The 20,253-nt window shown below is 45.0% G+C and overlaps 1 protein-coding gene and 2 pseudogenes across 3 annotated transcripts in view; 2 read left to right on the top strand and 1 right to left on the bottom strand.

Annotated features, from left to right (window-relative positions):
- Positions 1-20,253, bottom strand: part of LOC148030050 (uncharacterized) — a 171,137-nt gene that overhangs the window by 70,212 nt on the left and 80,672 nt on the right. The gene's annotated exons all lie outside the window — the stretch shown is intronic.
- LOC148030053 (uncharacterized) lies at positions 9,823-11,214 on the top strand (annotated as a pseudogene).
- Positions 11,426-12,689, top strand: LOC148030052 (uncharacterized; annotated as a pseudogene).

Here is a 20,253-nt window from a genome sequence, read left to right as displayed (position 1 = left end):
TGGAGGAGAGTATGTATCTAAAGAATTCAATAAGTTTTGTGATGTCAATGGGATTAAACAGGAGCTAACAACTCCTTATAATCCGTCATCTAATGGTGTGGCTAAGCAAATGAATCGCACTTTATGTGAGAAAATTCACTGCATGCTGTCCACAGCTACTTAAAACCGCAGTGCATATTTGCAACCGATCTCCACATCATGTACTTGAAAGTGGCATGCCTAAGAGATTTGGTCTGGCAAACTTGCTTCATTTGACCACTTAAGGGTTTTTGGCTGCAAATGCTATATACATGTACCTGTTGATAGTAGAATCAAACTTGACATGAAATCCCACAGAGGCATCTTAATGGGTTATGGAGATGAAGGTAAAATGGACTATAGAGTTTGGGTTCCAAGCATGACATAACACAGGTTGAATACCACCACGGTCCTGACAAGCATGCCCCTAGCTTGAGCAATCCCCCTGCTTCTGACAAGCAGCTCCCCAACCTCTCATGAAATGTGCCATGGTGAGACTTTCAACAGCTGCTAGACTTAGCTAACCTTGGGAAAGCTGAGCAATCCCCCTACTTCTAACAAGCAGCTCCCCAGCCTCTCATGAAATGTGTCGTGTCAAGACATCCAACAACTGCCAGACTTAGCTAACCTTGGGAAAGCTGACGCAACACCTGTGACTATCTTTCTGCCGCCTGTCGGCCCTTCACGATTGCCCCATCAAACCCTGTCGTTTTGTTGGCCGATTACCATTGCCGCCAACTCCACTGCTGCCGCATATCACAACCGCCTCCTCTATCCCACCATAGCCGCCTCCTTGGATCACAACAGCCATCCTGCTTACCACACCTCAATCTACTTTGCCTGCACTCTCTCCTCACTTCCTAGCCATGGACACTTCCTTACTTCCCAGCCATGGACACTTCCTCAACCTTACATCCTTCGTAAGATTCCTTGCACAGGCAACCTCCATCTCCCCTTCCCCCTCACAACCCCAATAGGCAAAATACCCTGTGCCTACAAACCAGGAAGCACCCCCACCATAGACACATGGAGCTAGCATATCGCCCGAGGTTGCAGCCAGGGTCCTCCACCATCCCCAGGAAGTTCCAATGCAGTCCCCCCGCACACACTCAGCCAATGCCTTACCACCGATCCACTTCACTCCAGACACAGAGCTCGCACTTAGGGAGAAAGTGACAGCCCTACTAGAAGCATCATCCTTGGCCTGCAAAATGGTTGGAGATCGTCCACTGATCCACAGTCTTAAGGACTCCATCCAATCAATTCATATCGGCACCCCAACTAGGATCTAGCAAGTAGTGCCTCTTGGAAAGGGATGCTTCAGACTCTAGTACAGCTCACCCGAGCAAATGCAGGCAGCACTCACTACTAGCCTGCTTGATGTTAGGACCTCTATAGCATACTTTGACAGATGGATCAAGGGTCGGGACTATTCATTGCTTGGAGATGGCACTGTCATCACCATCTCTTTTCTTGGCCTTGATGAGTATTTTACGCCATACCTTTCCGAGATTGGCAATGTATTCGGCCACGTCATACAGAGGGATAGGACTTTTGCTAACGCAGTCTCAGAAGGCCCACACAAATACCCATCGGTCCGAGTGATATTACTCACAGAGTCTTTGCACTCCCTTCCCCAGACTATCAAGATTCCCTCCATTCACAGGGGCTTTCTTATCCAACCAGTCACTAATACAAGCCTCCTTGGTAAGTGCTTTGCTTGCAGGATGATTGGACATCTTGCAACAGAATGCCCCAGGACACCACAAGTTGATCACTGGATGGTAGGGGGGACTTTAACATGGTAGAGGCTCTTGGGGACACGAGAGGTAGATGCACAGAAATCATTACGGGAGGAGAGCATGCTGCTTGGGAGGAGTTCTTATGTCAAATTAGAGGCCAGGACCCGTGGTTCACAGCAAAGTTTGGTAGGACCACAATTTCACATCAATTCTCCAACAGAGACAGGGTGGTAGGAACCATGACTTTCTCCAAGATTAATCGATTTCATGTGGATGACTGGGCCTACGACAAAGGCAGCCTTAACAAGCATCATACCTAGCATGACCCTCTCTGACCACTCACGGATTCGAATACTTCTTTTTTAGAGAGTAGGGGGACCCTATCCTAGTGTCAGGATTCCAAAGCACTTCTTCTATGAGGATGATCTTAGAGAAACAGTCGCACAAACATGGAGATCTAGACCCTTCTCAGCTGGACAGGCAGCTAGTGACTTGGATGAGAGCCTACAGGAGATTAGTTCCTTCTTCAAGGAGGCCACAAGGAGGAGACAATGCCTTCTAGAGAAGGAAAGAGTTGTGAGAGCATCATTGGTTGCCTTAAGGGATGAGGAGAGACGGCCACGATGCAGATGGATAGTTGAGAGGATGCAAACTGCCAGGGTAGAGATTGACTCCATGAAGGAAGCTAGATTGGAGTACAAATTTCACACAAGAGCCTCTTTTTGGACTCAGTTTGGCGACAGGGTTAATAGGGATTTTTTCCACACCACAAGGCCTAAACACTCTAGACAAGGTGTTTGGAGACTCATGAGAGCTGATGGATCCATTGCACAAGGCCCTCTAGAGACGAGACAAGTGGCCACACAGTACTACGTATCCCTACTAAGATCCACCACTAGACCCCCTGGATATGAGAGAGAGAGACAAAGACAGTTTGGCAGAGCAAGCAGAGGGTGGTTACAAACAAGATGAGCAGACATCTGATGGCCCATTTTACAAAGCAGTTTGAGAAGGCACTTCGGGCACTACCTTGAGGCAAGTGTCCAAGGGAGGACGGACTAGATAAGTCCTTTGTGAGCTACTAGGATCTTATCGAAACAAAGCTTCACTCAGCCTTTCAGAAGATTGTGGCATCAGGAACTATGCCAGAGATCCCGATGTTGCGGGAAGCTATTGCCAGGCTAGAGTCACACTTACTACGCAGCAACTGTAGGTGCTACCGAGAATCGAGATACAAGCTGGAGTATGTATATGTGTTGGGGAGCACTGGACTCAGTCGGTATAGGGCTGGGGTATTTTGATTCAAGGGAAAGCCATGTGGGTCTCGGTGAGAGTGGAGGAGGCACCATTGGTTTGTTGGCCATTTACGCCCCGAATGGCCAACGAGACAGGAGACAGTTTTGGACCTCTACCACAGGTTGATCACTGGATGGTAGGGGTGACTTTAACATGGTGGACGCTCTTGATGAGGACAGGAGAGGCAAATGCATAGAAATCATTAGGGGAGGAGAGCGGGCTGCTTGGGAAGAGTTCTTATTCCAGATTAGAGGCCACGACCCATAGTTCACAGTAGAGTTTGCCAGGACCATAGGCTCACTTCAGTTCTCCAGGAGGGACAGGGCGATAGGAGTCAAGACTTTCTCCAAGATTGATCGATTTATGTGGATGGCTAGGCCTGCGACAAAGGCGGCCTTACAGGCATCATACTTGGTACGACCCTCTTGGACCACTCACCGATTCAGATACTTCTTGAGAGAGTAGGGGGACCCCATTCCAGTGTCAGGATTCCAAAGCACTTGTTCTATGAGGATGATCTTAGAGAAACAGTCACACAGTGTTGGAGATCTAGACCCTTCTCAGCTAGACGGGCAGCTAGTGACTTGGATGAGAGCCTACAGGAGATTAGTTCCCTCTTCAGAGAGGAGGCCACAAGGAGGAGACAGAGCATTCTAGAGAAGGAAAGAGCTGCTAGGGCATCATTGGTTGCCTACAGAGGGAGGAGGAGAGATGGCCAGGATGTAGATGGATAGTTGAGAGGATGCATACCACCAGGGCAGAGATTGATTCCATGAAGGAAGCTAGATCAGAGTACATATTTCATGCGAGAGCCTCTTTTTGCACTCAGTCTGGGGACAGGGTTAATAGGGATTTTTTCCCCACCACAGGGCCCAAATACTCTAGACAGGGTGTTCAGAGACTCAGGAGAGCTGATGGATCCATTGAACAAGGCCCTCTAGAGGTGAGACAGGTGGCGACACAATACTATACATCCCTACTAGGATCCACCACTAGACCCCTTGAATGTGAGAGAGATAGAGACGCAGTTTGGCAGAGCACGTAGAGCGTGGTTACAGACAGGATGATCAAAAATCTAATGACCCATTTTACAGAGGAGGAGTTGGAGGAGGCACTTCGGACACTAACCTCAGGCAAGTGTCCAGGGGAAGATGGACTAGATAAATCCTTCTTTGTGAGCTACTAGGATCATATCAAAAAAGGCAATCACTCAGCCTTTCAGGAGATTATGGCATCAGGGACTATGCCAAAGAAACTCTTTGAGGGGCTGATTCATCTTATCCCGAAAGGAAGTGGAGATAGATTGGAGATCACACAGTGGAGACCGATCACCTTGCTTGGAACTGCCTATAAGATCCTTGCAAAGGCGATTAGTCTTAGGCAGGCACCATTGATGTAGATATTATACACCCCACTTAGACAAGATTTGTCCAAGAGCACAGCATCTTGGACAACATCTTCACCTTCTGGGAGACCACAACTTTGGCTAGATCCAGGAGGCAAGAACTTATTGTGCTCCTTCTCCACTTTGAGAAGGCATATGATCGCGTGGATTGGGAGTTCCTGGAGGGCACAATGCTGAGGATGGGCTTTCCAGAGCAGTGGGTCAAGGGTGTAGCGGCTCTCTATTCTTCAGCACATAGCTAGGTCATGACTGGAGGGGCAAGAGGAGATAGATTCAACATCCATAGATTAGTTAGAAAGGAATTTCCACTTGCTCCATTATTGTTTCTATTTGTAGTAGCAGAGGCTATGAGTTCCTTCTTGAGAGACAGATCTACAGGTATCAGAGGCATCAAGCTACCCATCCTTGAATTTGAGGAGCTTCTTGATGTGGAGTTTGCTGATGATACAGCAGTCTATTTGGATGGGAATGAGGGCAACTTTAGAGCCTTAGTAATAGCCATGGAGACATTTTCCAAAGCATCAAGAGCACTAACTAATTGGCCAAATCCTATGGATTTTGGGCATGCGACACTAGACAGCCAAAGTGGCGAACACATCAAGACTCGAATGCCATGTGGGGATTGGCATTACCTCAGAGCAATAGTTGGCACCCCTCCTTTTGAGCATCAAACAAAAGCTTTTCTATCTTGTTGGGCATTCTCTAGATCGCGCATCAGTGAGGTGAAATGCCTCATCAGGAACTTCATTTGGTCAGGAGGTGATGGGAGTCCAGCCACAGCGAAGGTGGCTTGGGATGTCATCATACAACCTAGATCCAAAGGAGGATTGGGGATCATACACCCAGATAGCCAAAGCAAAGCCTTGTTGGTCAAGCTCATTGTTAGAGGTTTGCTTCCAGGTGAGGAGCCCTGGAAGAAACTTTTAACGGGGAGGCTAGAGAAATTGACACCTGCACATGAAGGACCATGGCAGCCCAGCATTCACTCGATATTTCAAGAGATTAGCACCAGAGATTTAGGGAGGAGCTTCGAGGTCTAATTAGCAGCTTCCATTATTAGAGCATGGAGATTTGTATCTCCAGGGCTTCACCAGCTTCCCTCGACTACTATTGAAGAGAAGAGGAGACAGCCTCTTCCCTTCAATCATTATTTGAAATCAGAGTTAGGACACACCATTGGGCAGTGGACACACTTATCATGGGGGAGATTCTCTTTGCAAGTCACTACATCACTGGGGGCGTGGTTTGCATTTCAAGAGTTATCACACGAGACTCAAAGGAAAAAACTACATGGCCTTAAGGGAGCCATGGCTTATAGATGGATGGAGATATTGGGCATACCAGAGGAGGCCTCTACAAAGACTTCAATGGGATCCGAAGAGTGGGTGTGGATCCCTTCCTTGATAGGCCACGCGACATCCCCTTTCTTGGCAACACCACTAGATTGGGACGCAGGATACAAATGAGCAAGATTAGAGCACAGCCTGTAGCCACCCCTCATTGGCATAGAGAAGGAATCTCAGATGAGTTTTTGTATGACTTTTGAAGGCGGCTACATGAGAGCTTCAAGCCCAGGAAGATATCTCACTTTCTATGGCTTCTAGCCCACAGGAGTTTAGAAGTTGGCACTTGGCTTGGATATGGCATGGACCCAGTGGCATGTGGGTGATGTGGTGAGCCAGAGGAGACACAAAGACATTGCCTATGGGACTATCCCAGAGCTCAATAGATTTGGAAACAGCTCTTAGGATAGTATTCCATGGTATAGCGGAGTCCATGGTAGCGACATAGGGAGCTATAGCTTGGGTCACAAACAAAGGTCCAGCATGCAACTATGAGGACACTCAAGGGACAATTTCTTTTCTCATAATTGGACAGCATCTGAGCAGGATCCCTACCCCAAACTACTCACAAACAGTGGACTTAGGGACATTGTTATAGATCAACCACTTGAACAGCCATCAGACCACTGAAAATTTAGCTCCATTTGATGCTTGTTATGATAATCAACGTATTATCATTGAGCCAGACGAAAATGGGAAGCAAGGGGATACTGAGAAACAGCTTGGCCAACAAAATCAGCATGCTGAAAATGAATTACAGCAGCCTAAACATGTATTACAGCAACCTGAAAATGCAGTTCAGCAACCTAATAATGAGGTCATTGACGTTCCTTTGGATGTAGATCCATTGCTTGATAACACAGATCATTGGGTGAGGAGGTCTACACGTGTCTCCTAACTTATACAAAGGTTCAATCCCTCTTTGGACTGCATTTTACTCACGGATAAGGGTGAGCCTCTCACATGTAAAGAGGCATTGGGTGAGGAGGTCTACACGTGTCTCCTGACCTATACAGAGGTTTGATCCCTCTTTGGACTGCATTTTACGCACAGATAAGGGTAAACCTCTCACATATAAAGAGGCATTGTCATGTGAGTTAAAGAAAAAGTGGGAGCTAGCTATGCAGGAAGAAATGAAGTCATTGTATCAAAATGATACTTGGGATTTGGTTCCATTGCCCAAAGATAGAAAAGCTATTCCTAACAAATGGATCTATAAAATCAAGTGTGGATGGCAAACCCAAACACAAAACTAAGCTTACGGCTAAGGGCTATGCACAAAAAGAAGGGATTGACTTTCAAAAAGTCTTTTCACCTGTTGTCAAAATGACCACTCTTCGGGTATTGTTTACTATTGTAGCATCTATGGATCTTGAACTTGATCAGATGGATGTTAGAACTATATTCTTGCATGGTGATTTAGAAAAAGAGTTATATGAAACAGCCAGAAAGCTTTGTTATGCCAGAAAAGAAGCACTTGGTGTGTAGGCTTAAGAGAAGTTTGTATGGTTCGAAAGAGGCTCCTAGACACTGGTATAAAAATTTTGATGCTTTCATCCTCTCACATGGGTTTAAAAAAAGCAATGCAAATCACTGCTTATATCTAAGGAAGGCTGATGATGGAAGCCTTATAATACTTGTGCTTTATGTGGATGATATGCTTATTGTTGGTAAGCATAAAAGCCAGGTTAATGAGCCTTTTCCATAAAGGACTTGGGTCCATCCGAACACATTTTGGGCATGTGTGTGACAAGAGATTGAGAGCAAAAGCTCTTATTTCTCTCACAAGAAAAGTACATCAGCAAAGTACTTGATCCTTTCTCTATGGCAGACGCTAAGCCACTTGGTGTTTCTTTACCACCATACCTTAAGCTTAGCAAAGCAGATTGCCCAAAAGATGATAAGGCAGTTAGCTCTATAAAGGGTGTTCCTTATTCTTCAGCTTGTGGGTCACTCATGTGTGCTATGGTTGCCACTAGACCTGACATTGCTCATGCGGTGGGAGTTGTGAGTAGGTTTATGTCAAATCCTAGCAAAGTACATTGGGAAGCAGTGAAATACATCTTCCGGTACCTTAAGGGCACACAAAGAAAATGTATTTGTTATGGAAAGGGTATGTTAGATCTACAGGGATATTGTGATGCAAACATGGCAGGTGACTCGGATACTCACAAGTCTACTATCGGCTACATATTTACGTTGACTGGTGGGGCCATTTCTTGGTGCTCTAGATTGCAAAAGATAGTAGCACTTTCTACCACACTAAGGCTGAATATATTTCAGCCACTAAAGCTTCAAAAGAAGCTGTTTGGCTTGGTTGCTTGGTCAAGAATTTTGGGCTGCCCACCAAAACGCTTGTACTTGGATATGATAGCCAAAGTACTGTATGCATGGCTAAGAATGCCATGTTTCACGCATGTACCAAACACATTGATGTGCGGTATCACTTTCTCACACAAGTTCTGGATGATGGTCTAATCACACTGACTAAGATCAAAACACAAGATAACCCTGCAGACGTTGGTAGGTGAATTGGGTAGTCTGCCTCTAACAACCCCCAAGACAACACCACAGGATAAGGACCGAGGATCTTCCCTCAACAAAACCCACGAAACAACACCACTGAACACATGATCCAAAATTCCTGATTACTCACTCCTCACTGAGACTTCAACTCAACAATTAAACATTTCAAACCTTCAAGCTCAGATTTTACCACTTTTAGAAAGAATCTGACACTGAAACAACCATGGCATAGACTCTAACAACACGAGCTTTCAGATTCACACAACTCCTATTTTTTAGGGATGGAAAACCCACAACACACCAAACTGCTCCACAAAGCGTGATTGCTTCAAGCAGTACAAAATGAGTTATAGGCCCTCTCTATTCTTCTTTCCTCAGAGCACACATAAATACAAACCAAATACACAAGTAATCAAAGCTTTATACGGCAAATTTTCATGCTCATTCAACTGCTACAAGCATTTCATTGTTGAAGACATTCCATTATTGCATCAAAATAGAGCTTGCAATAATATAGCAATGGATAATCATGATGACTTTCATGGGAAACCGAGTTGGTGACGTAGATGCTGCCAAATTCACATGTTTTCTCATAGAGCACAGAAATTGCCTCATGAAGCATTTCACAGAACATTTCATAACTTTCTAACCAGACATCGGATCGCCGAGCTTCAAAAAGGAAAGTTGTAGCTCTCTTTCTAATCTATAATTCTTCAGAACAACTCATAGTCAAATTCCTTGATCTGCTGCCCTGAAACAGCTCTGCACCGTCTGCAAACATAAATTCCTGCATGCTCTATACAACAAACACAACTACTCTGTTCCAAAAGTACAATCTTGCATTGATAAAGAGTCGCAGGAGCTTTGAACTTTACAAACTCAGATCCATTATTTTCTTGGCTGCAAATCCTTTCAGATTTCCACTAACTCGAACTCTTGCATTCAACACTTGCTTATAATACATATTCCATGCCTCATACCCAGTTTCAGATGTAGAGGCCCTTTACTTCTATTCTTCTCTGCTGACGGGAAGCCTCACGCAACAACTAACAAACATCACTCTCATCATGAAGAAGAACAGCCCTTTGCTGTCTTTCACTCATATCCATACACCAGAACTGATCTGCAAACTCTCTGCCCCACAAAGCAGTAGAAGAAAATAAGACAAAAAGGAGACTCTTATTACCATAATCAGAAAACTAAGAACTCGCATCAGCCCATTGACTTCAGCAGCCCTGCCATCATGCTCCACAGCTCCAATAACTTCAGCTTCATGGTCTCTTTCTTCTGACAATTTGTTCTTCTTTTTCTGAGCTTCAGATTTCTCCCTTCTTCAGCCTGCAAGATTCTTCACCTCTCTCTGGAGTCAGCTTGCAGGAAGGAGACACGCACACACCACAATAATCGTGGGTCGTGAGGAGTAGCAGTGTTATTCAAGGAGGAGCTACAGCAGATGATCCAAGTAGTCCGCAGAGATGAGCAGGCTAGATACATGTGGGTGAGAGTGCGTGGTGAGGAACGCACTTTGTATGTTTCCATATGCTATTTCCCCCCTATGACGTCCCGATACACCCCACCCAAGGGGCAATCACCATATGTGGCTTTGGATCAGGATATTTGGATGTTCTCGAAGGAGGGAGAGGTTATCTTACTAGGAGACTTTAATGCTAGGATAGCGTCCCATCAGGCGTCTTTCTTTGATACATTTGAGGAGATGCTACAGGAGCAGGATGTGTTAGGGTTACAGCTGGAGAGGACATCTCAGGATTTGGCGGAAGTCACCAAATATGGGAGATACCTTGTGCAGATGGGCACAGCACACAGGTTGGCCATTCTTAATGGCCTGGCTAGATACCCCCTATCCGGCGCCTTAACATGTTATCCTCACCGACATAGTGCCACCACCGTAGACTATGTTCTTCCCCCACCGATGCTGATATCTCACATCCAGGACCTCTCAGTATCCCCACGCCTTCTCAGAGTTGCAATGGATCATGCCCACCTATCATTCACCATCGACCTCCAATTCACTGACACGCAGACCCATCATGCAGCTCACCGACACTCGAGATACCTCTTTTCCAGAGAGACAGAGGATATATATGAGGCGGAGATCCTTAGATTATTACATGATGCAAACCCTAACGTTCCATTACAGGAGCTGAATCAGCAGTTCAGTGAGGCCCTACACATTGCTATAGGTGTAGCCTTCCCACACTCACGACCCACACAAAGAGCCTCCAACAGGGTGACACCTCAGAACAGTTGGTATGATCATGAGTGTCGTGAGACCAGAGCACGGCTACAGAGAGAGATAGCACTAGGGTCCACTACCCATAGACAGGCACAGATACTCTTTAGATGCCTCCCAAGGTGAAAGATGAGAACATTCCTAGCCCAGTTGGAGCAAGACCTATATCAGTTATTCTCGAGTCAAGACTTTATAGAGGCTTGGAGGCTTCTCACAGAGCATTGCTCGACCACACCTATTACGTCCAACGCTATATGGGAGGAGTATGCCGCTAGTCTTTATACTGTGGAAGGTCAGCCACCTCTTCCTGACCCACTTGCGCCTTGTCCAGAGACCACCACTTTCTTTACAGAAAGTAGGGTCTGAGAGACCATTGACAGACTTCGCAGAGGAAAGGCAAAAGATCATGATGGATTAGTAGTCGAGCACTTGATCCATGCTAGAGATTTGGTGGCAGGTTTCCTAGCTTACATGTTTAACAGAGCCGTGTGTGAAGGCCTACCAGAAAGCTGGAGCACGAACACTATTGTGCCCATCCTCAAAATAGGGGACCCTACTCTACCCAGTAACTATCGGACTATCATGGTTGGGCATACATTGGCTAAGTTGTATGCTTCCATCCTTGATGCATGAGTTCGGAAGGTGGGCACAGATGTGGGGTCTTAGAGCACAGGGACAGGCTGGCTTTAGGAGAGGCTTCTCCACATTGAATCACATCCTCACACTCGGAGCGATCATTGAGGAGGGAAGGGCCCATGGCCGACGGACCTACTGCTGCTTTATGGACTTCCGCAAAGCCTTTGACGTAGTACCGAGAGACAGGCTGATACATAGATTGCATGCCATGGGAGTACCGAAAGAGCTCAGTTGGGGTATTTTGGCACTGTATGAGAGAGTTGTGGGCAGAGTCCGGACACCTGAGGGCCTTTTGGCACCTATTTACTCCACCATTGGGGTGAAGTTGCGATGCCCCCTCTCTTCGCCATTAATTTGGCTTGTACATTGATAGGATTGCTAATTACATTTCACAAGAAGGAGATGAAGGAGCTCCACTAGATGGCACTTGGATACCTCTCCTATTGTATGCAGATGACATTGTATTGATAGCTGACTCTCCAGAGGGTCTACAGAGACACTTGGATACATTACACTCCTATACTTGGGACAATGGGCTTTTAGTGAACCTTGGTAAAACCAAGGTGATGGTATTTAATACTACACCACAATGGGTTAGAAGATCAAAGCCTAAATTCACATATGGATCTGAGGAGCTGGAGTATGTGGATTCTTATACATACTTGGGAGTCTTATTCACAGGGCCCACCTTTTCCCTGCGAGAGGCAGCAGACACTAGACTGACTCGCGGATACACAGCACTAGGTGGTTTGGAGAGGATGTGCTCACAAGTGCAATTCCAAGAACCCCGCACCAAGCTATGGCTCTTCGATACACTGGTCACATCCACACTACTTTATGGAGTACAAATATGGGGGCCTTGTCTTGACCACCATAGCAGATGAGGGCACACTTATGATGGATGGAGATCGATGGTGGAGAAACCCCTATTGTCCATGATATCCAGGATGATCAGATGTAAGGCCTCAATGCCACATGAGATCATCAGAGCCGAGCTAGCAGCTACACCGATTGTGGTAGAAGCCCTCACCCGATCGGTCGCATACATACATAACCTATGGGACTTACCCAGACACAAATATGCACGATTGGCCCTTAAGTCCTCCAGGCAACTTGCCAGAGAGGGTGATACTTCTTGTTGGTATGCACAGATGTCGGCCTGGTTTGAGCTGCATGGCTTTAGCATGGACAAGTTACCCCCCTTCCAGTACTCCCTTGATGCACCATCTCTTGACCTGAGCAGGTTAGAGATTCGCAAGATCATCAGGATGGATCTTACCCAACTGGATATTAGGCGAACATGGCTGATGCCAGGGCAGGAGCTAGGGACAAAGATGGCTTTCTACTGCGAGCATTTCCTTCACACTACTGACGATGGATTCATTGTTCGCCCGTGATACATGGACACCCACCTTTCCCATGGGATCAGATGTACTATTGGCCAGTTGCGTACCTCCTCACATCAACTAGAGATTGAGACCGGCAGATATAGATCTATCCCACCAAAGGAGCGCATATGCCAGATATGCCAATTAGAGCCAGAGACAAAGGAGCATTATATATGCCGCTGCCCAGCGTATTATGAGGTCCGTGGTCGTTTCCACTCTCTCTTTAGAGACGGATTTGGACCACTATCGAGAGTCATGGATTTTACCGATCAGCGATGCCTTGGCCTCTTTCTTCTTGAGATACGATAGCTTCGTGACATGCGTCTCAAGAGTATAGCTGCTCTAGGACACCGAGGCCCTTCGCAGAGGCAGCTCACAGACTTCTTTGCAAAGGAGACTCAGAAGACTTCAATACAGTTACAGCCACAGTCCACACGAGAGCCTCTCCCACCACCACAGTCCACACAGAGACAAGGAGTATTGATTAATCGAGCCATTTAGCTTAGCCGATCCAGACATCCTAGGCCTCAACACAGACACCGACGACACCTTCATAGGCGGATACAAGGGATTATTGCTCGGGCTAGAGCTAGGCCCTCCATACCCACATGAGATTGTACCATTTGGAGCCCATTGTTACTAGATAGAGCCCTATGTTTACACATAACCATAGTTAGTTCCCTTTCTTATTTTGCTTTGTGCTACATATTTTGCCCAGACAATTGTACTATCATACACATGATTGTAACTCGTGGTCTCATAGGTCATTTTGGCCTTTTGTATACTCTCTCTCTCTCTCTCTCTCTCTCTCTCTCTCTCTCTCGTTTGTTGTGTTGTGTCGAACACTTCTCTTCTCTTCTTTCCCCAAGAGAACTACTCACGTTTTTTTATTTTCCCTTAATTTTTCAAATTGCCCCTTTCTTCCCCTTAATCGCTAGATGGCAAACATGCCCCTTGCCACGTAAAATTCCACTCAGGGACTCAAAATTGAAAATGAGAACACACTTTCTTCTCTTCCTGCATGAAGCGCGTATCTCAAAACTGAAATATCTCAACCACGTGTCAAATATGCATAATACCACTTGGGATTTCCATTTATCAACCCGACTTCCGTTACGGGTACGTGTTAGAAAGACAAAAAAAGAATATTTGCATGTGTTACCCCACTTGACTTCATGAAGCATCATGTCCTCAGTTGCTCATTTTCACTCACCAGTGTCCTCACTAAAAGTCTTGCAAAGGCTCAACATGAGCATTGCATTCTACTAGTGGGAATTGGTTAAAGGTTTGCTTAGGATCTTAAAGTGGAAGGTTGTTGGGTGTAAAGGCCCTTACACTACTCCCATGTATATATTTATTTACACATGTGAATACACCCTTGTAGGTGTAGGTGTACCGTACCCTAAGTGTAAATACATTGTTTTATTCTTTGTGTGTACCACACTAGTACACACCCATCTCTCGACTCTTCACTCTCTCACTTCACTGCATTGCCAAACACACCTCGATTGACACGCACACTACCTGAGTGCTTCCTCTTGCCCCCTTCATTGGCATTCATGGTTAAGCATTGAGAATCCATATCACAATTTACTATGCAATTGACTTATTTTGAGAGGTACTAACTATATGCTTACCTACAAGGTGGTAACAATTTATTTGTTCATTATAATCTCTATATTAACATTTGGATGTGCACAACATCACATTTGAAGACACACACCATTAAGACATATGGAGACACATATCAACATTGGTATATAGACATGAACTTTTGAAGACGTGCACACTATAAGAGGTTCAATAAATTGTTGGTTGTGCCACAACCTATCGATGTGTTGTAGCCCCCTTAAGAACTAGGTTGGCGCCATTAAACTTAAAAAAGGTGCATTACACATTAAACCTTAATTGGCTCATTTAAACAAACCTAAAACTCAAACCTTAATCTTGAACCTCAATGCTAAAAGAAGTGTGCATGCCTTATAAGCAAACTTCCACAACTCATTGGTTCCTCATCTATAAATAGATGGTGTGCTAATCACTTGACAACATAGTCACCAAAAACATTTGTCTTGTTTTGTGTCTCAAAATTTCATTTCAAGTTTCATTTCAATGGCTACCTCAAGGTTTCAAGGTTTTTTCAAATATGATTTATTATAATTAAAATTAGTATATATTAATAATGTCAAAAGAAGAAAAAGATCCATTAAATGAAAATTTTCATTCCACCTAGATCCTAGAAGCAAGAGTCTAAATCGAAAAACAAAAACATCCATTTCATCTACTTATTTAGAATTCAGCATTCACAAATCACAAATCACAATGTATATGCTACAACATATGTATAATATGTTAGGCAATATAAGAGTGAAAATGGATGTTCATAAGAGGAATCCTTGTGGGGAGGCATTTGTCAATCCAGGAGTGGAGGCCCAAGGCAAAGGAGGAGGAGGTGAAGGAGGAGTGTATAGAAAAGGTGAAGGAGCAGAAGGAAGAGGAAGAGATGAGGTGTAGGAGGAGGAGGAGGAGGAGGAGGACATGCACAAGGAGAGAAGGTGATGGCCCGCATAAGGAGGGAGGCAAGAAAACACAAGCTGAAAAAGAAAAACAGACCACATGTTCTCTTTTATAAGAAACCCTAAAAAATAATTTCCATTTCACCCAAAAAAAAAAAATCATTTCACAACCCCATTTCGCAAAACGAAAGAAAATGTTTTGTGTTTTGTCACAACAAAACATGTTTTTGTGCGTGTGTGTGCTCTTTTCTGTGCACTATGCAAAATTAGGCTTTTAGCTTTTTTCCATCGTGCTTTGTGGGCTGGAATTTAGAGTGAGTGAGAAGACAAGTGCCTAAACAACTCTATCGCTCTTGTCATGGGTTTAGCTTGATAGGCTTGTATGCCCAATTTTTGGCCGCCGGTTTTTGGCCGTCCTCGCTGATTTGTAGGGTTCGTTGCTACATCCCTTGCTCAGTCAATTCACTCCACCCCATCCAGTCTACACCGCCTCATGGCTGCCAGCTCCATCGCCTACTGCTGCCACTCCTCAGCCTAGCATCATCATTCCCAGCTGTTGCCTGCCCATCTAGTGGTTGTTGCTGCTGTGTTTTGTAAGCCAACTGCTTGGCAACTGCTCCTCGACCCTTTGGCAGCTGCATTTTGCGAATTTCAGCCTCCATCAGCCTGCAGATCACCATCAACAGGCTCTTGGACAGCCGCCTTGACTGCTGCAGCTCCTAACAGCCTGTTCACAGCTGCCACCTTGCTTTTCAGCCAACATGGACAGCTGCATTTTCAGGCCTGATCAATCACCTGCAGCTGGACAGCTCCTAGAGGACACACATTGCTCCGACACTCAGCTGCAGGCTGCATTTTAACTGTCTGCCCACTTCTCAGCTCCGACTGATGGTTCCACCACTCAAGATCTATCTCCAATAGACGTCACACTCTAACACCACCCTCAGCCTACTCTCGTCCAAGTCATCAGCTGTTGGACAGCTCTGCCTCTTTGAGCATTCTATACAAGCATTCATATACTTTCAGCAGTCATTCAGTTTCATCAGTGTTTCTTCTTCTTTATTTTGCATTTTTGTGTTTTTGTCTGAGTTATTGTGTTCCAATCATGCTCATACATTTCACATGGTATCAGATCTGTTGCTCTTCTAAAGAGCATCTTAAGGCTATCATGGAGGCTTGGCTTGTGCGAGATACACAAGCGACACATAACTAATTCACAATGGTTGAGACACCTTCCTCTTGGGAAGCTCAAGTTTCTGATTCATTGGAATCCTTGAGGGGTTATGACCTCAACTGGGAGGACAACCCATCTTCTTCTTCTACAGATTTAGAAATGTCAGATATGGAATTCAAGAAGTACTTACAAAAACAATGGCTAGACTACAATCCTCTTTCAAATCTCTACACTCCGAAGAGCATTGCACATCAGTGAAGATCAATAGGCGAGGCGGGTAATCTCTCCACTCAGGGAAGAGATTACCACTTTTAGGATGATTGGCAATAATCTTTCCACTCATGGAAGAGATACCATTGGACGATTGGCAAACCATTGTTTTTCATTACAGCCAAGACCAAAGTCAAGTTTGTATAATCCTTTTGATTCATATGAACAGAAACCTTCTTTGTTACTCATAGTGTGCACAATCCAGATCTAAGTCACCATGGTGGCACGGGGACTATGACTGGTATGAGAATGTCAATGTCCATGGAGAAGGCTCTCGACCCAAATATACATCTATGTTTTACTTATTACATTACCTTCTTTTTCATTTGAACATGTTGTCAGTATTAATTAATCACAATCCCCTCTGTCCTCCCTCTTCTCATGAACATTTAGATTCTCTTTCTTTTGCTTTTAATAGCTTAGGATTAAATTCTACATTTGCATCAAGTACAATAGGATTAGGCTCTTCTATTTCCATTCCTAGTACATTTTATTTTTCAATTCAACATGTTAGCTACCCATAAGCGTCACCATACACACCATACTTTGCACACACCCGCAAATGAGCAGATCTATCTACCCTAGGATAGCTATGTTGGGTATTCCCCCCACTCCCCATGCATCTACAACCACTTAGAGACAAGGATATCCATTCTCTCCTTTTAGTGTGCCTCCCCACATTCCATCGGCCACTCAAACGCATTGATATCCATCATGTGCTTATTGTACACCTTCACACACTCCATGGATCATCCAACGTAGGGATTTTCCTCCTCTACCTATAGGGCACCTATCCACTCTCCTTGGGCTACTCATATGGTTGCTACTCATATGGTTACCATGCCTATGCCTTGTCCACCCACACACGTATATGGATCCACTATGTACACATCTCAAATGCATGGTGGGCACTTTGGTGTCGATCCCCAAGCATACTCGAGTCTTCCACCCTACAGACCCTATTCACCACTCAACATGAATACTCCACCCACTATGGCCAAGAACACCTTTACTAATAAGATTCATTTTAAGGGTCAAATTTCACTACTTGCTCTAACTTTATACACCACATGCTTGAGTCTCACGGTCTTTAGGACCTAGTAGTTGGTCTAGAGGCTATCCATCAAGGGAGAGTTCACAATGCTACAACAAATGTGGAGTTAATGCAAGGATTACTACTCAAGTTTCAACCATAGTTACAACAATTTTCCTTGGCATCTAATCCTTGGAGTCATTTCATTGACCTGTATACACCAAGAGATCAATCTCGACGTATCAATCTCATGAGCTGCAAGAGTTTAGCATTAAGGAGGAGATGACCTAAAAGTCAAGATGGCTAAGTGTCACTCACCAAGTTTGCCACCACTAGCTCATCGAAGTCGAATGACAATCAAGTCACGTTATTTTTCAATAAGCCCCCTCCTACATGCTTTCGCTTTATACAACAAGTCATTTCATTATCCCACTGCCACTCTTCTACAAGTTCATATGCCACCTTTCGCATTACAAAAGCTTGCATGATCAAGTTCACAAAAAGACCTCTCCCATATTCTCCCTTTCAACAAGGACTCTAGTATCCTTTTGTTCAGAGATGGCAGAAACTCTCAAGAAGGTAAGGTAACCACTTTCAAGTGACACCCCTTACTAAGGAAACCAAACCCATCTGATTGCAACCCCCTTAAAAGAACAGGTTTTGCACCCACTGCTAGTGCTCGGGTAACATCGATGAAGGGTGTCATACCAAGGCCCAAGGTCTTACACCTAAATCGTCCTCACATCAAGCCGTGACCGCATCCATGGGTGGTATTCCTCCTAGATAGTTGAGAGGTTTTCTTTAGCTCTTGGGCATGTTGAGCTAAAAATGCATTATAAACTGATTAGCTTTTTATTACAATCCCAAAACTCAATTATTACTAGACTTTCATTAAATAGTTAGTGGTCCTGGAGAGTGTCTATGTCCCATAAGCCAAACCCTAATTTGGGAGGATTCACACTTTTATAAACACAGGATTGTGCTTTTTCAAGGTGTTTATGATTTTTTTCAGGTTATTGAAATATCATATATTACCACCTGCAAATACCATGCCTGGGTCTCGTGATGATGCACGACATGTTTTACGAAAGCTTGGCATGGACTACAATAACATCCATGCATGTATCAACGATTGCATACTGTTTCGAGGAGAATACGAGACTATGGAGACATGTCCAAAGTGTGGTGCTCACAGGTATCGACAGGACTTGCAAGGGCAAACCATCCCTCAAAAAGTTCTCAGACACTTTCCGCTTATCCCTCGCATAAACCACATGTTTCGTACGTCCGGCATGGTGAGCTTGACAACATGGCATGTGCAGAATAGGTCCACGGATGGAGTTCAACGAATATCAGCGGATTCACGCGCATGTAGCCACATTGACTCTACCTTCCCAGGCTTTGCCCGAGAGCCAAGGAATCTTCGGCTCGGTCTTACAATGGATGGTGTGAACCCATTCGGTCTGCGCTCAACTTCTTACAGTGTGTGGCCTATAGCCCTTGTCAACTATAATATCCCTCCATGGATTTCTACGAAGAAAGGACATCTCATCCTTAGCTTACTCGTCCCCGGCCACTACAAAGTCAAAAATATGGACGTGTATCTTCGTCCATTAGTCGATGAGCTTAAGATTTTGTGGGAGGAGATGGTCACCGTGCAAGATATGAGCAGGCGCGATGGTTGGCGGTCGGCCAATATTCGAGCCATTCTCATGTGGACGATGCATGACTTTCCGGGATTCAGAGAGTGCTCAAGTGAACAGGCCTCCGTTCTCATTGGTAATATCTATATTTTATCTCGTTCAAGCAAGTATTCACTGGGTCGTGGTGTTGGAACAGGTCTGGTTACCTCAGGTTATCATGCATGTCCATTGTGCGGGCCACAGTTAGACTCCCGAAGGTCACAAACCATGAAGAAGATGGTATATCAAGGACACGCTGCTTTCTTGCCGGAGGATCATGAACTCAGGGAAGGTTTCCTTGGACGACCTCCAACACGTATGAACGCCGCAAGCTGGTACGAGCTGAAAATGGTCCACGCGAAATCACATCCAAACGGAATGCGACAGTTCTCAGTTTTTTACGAGTTGCCATATTGGACCCACTTACAAGTCAACCACTTGTTGGATCCCATGCATATTTTCAAGAATGTGGGCGCTCTGCTATGGGACCACATCACAGGAAAGAGAGACACTATAGGGGCACGAATGGATTTGAAGGAGGTAGGTAAGATGGAGGCGCTTTGGCCGCAGTCGAGTGCTGATGGTCGCGTGCAGCTTCCTCGCACTCCTTGGGTTTTGTCCACTAAAGAAGAGCGCATTGTGAAGCAAGTAGTCAAGTCTATCCGCACTCCGACGGGTATGATGCGTTCTCTCAGGTCTGCATTTTCTAAAGACGACCAATTATCAGGGCTAAAATCCCATGACTGGCATAAGATATGTCAGGTTTGTACTACGAATGGATTGTAATTGGCGTGCGCATTTTGCTATTTAGAGTGTAGCCATTATTCATGATGCTCTCTCATTTGTGGTAGTTTGTACTACCGATCGTGATCGCAAGATGTCTTACTCCAGAAATACGCGGGGCCATTTACAGGTTGTTGACTTTGGTGTAATGGATCTCACAGAAGGAGATTAAGATGTCCTCTATTGAATC

This window comes from Lygodium microphyllum, chromosome 10 (assembly GCF_053477565.2).
Source record: "Lygodium microphyllum isolate KBCC chromosome 10, Lygodium_microphyllum_v1.1.10, whole genome shotgun sequence".
In the NCBI taxonomy this organism is placed as follows: domain Eukaryota; kingdom Viridiplantae; phylum Streptophyta; class Polypodiopsida; order Schizaeales; family Lygodiaceae; genus Lygodium; species Lygodium microphyllum.
Note: the sequence above shows the minus strand (reverse complement) of the source record. Positions and strands in the feature narration are given on the sequence as shown.